Source organism: Fukomys damarensis, unplaced genomic scaffold (assembly GCF_012274545.1).
Source record: "Fukomys damarensis isolate Sample0158 unplaced genomic scaffold, DMR_v1.0_HiC HiC_scaffold_30, whole genome shotgun sequence".
Lineage (NCBI taxonomy): Eukaryota > Metazoa > Chordata > Mammalia > Rodentia > Bathyergidae > Fukomys > Fukomys damarensis.
The window spans coordinates 55,627,850-55,628,258 of NW_022900942.1; the positions used below are offsets into that span (position 1 = coordinate 55,627,850).

The following is a 409-nucleotide window of genomic DNA, read 5'->3' on the forward strand; positions in this document are numbered from 1 at the left end:
GGGAGTGCTTCGCCCTACCGCCGGCCCTCCCTCCCCTTCGCTTTTTTCCTCCTTCAAAGTTTTCCTAGAAGTGGGGGAGCGGGGTGGGCTGGGGGTAGGAGAATGTGCGGCCAGCCTCCGTCCTTTCCCTTCTCCCGGTCTCACTTTATCCCCACCTCCCCTCCCCTGCATCCCCCGCGCGTCGCTGCCCCTCCGGAGCTGCGCTTGGGGAATGACAATTGGAGCGCGGCTCCTTTAAGAGCCCGGCTGTGCCTCCCGGTAGCTGAAGGTCATTAAACACAAAAGCTCTCAGCGCTGCGGTCCAATATAGCGCATGCGCCCTGCCCGAGGACTGGCAGAGAGACGGCAATATGGCGAGAATGCCTGGCAGCGGGGACTGTAACACCAGCGCGGGCGGTAGCAGCGCCGC

General features: G+C 63.6%; 1 protein-coding gene across 4 annotated transcripts in view; it reads left to right on the forward strand.

Annotated features, from left to right (window-relative positions):
* Positions 1-409, forward strand: part of Kctd1 (potassium channel tetramerization domain containing 1) — a 190,507-nt gene that overhangs the window by 96,187 nt on the left and 93,911 nt on the right. The gene's annotated exons all lie outside the window — the stretch shown is intronic.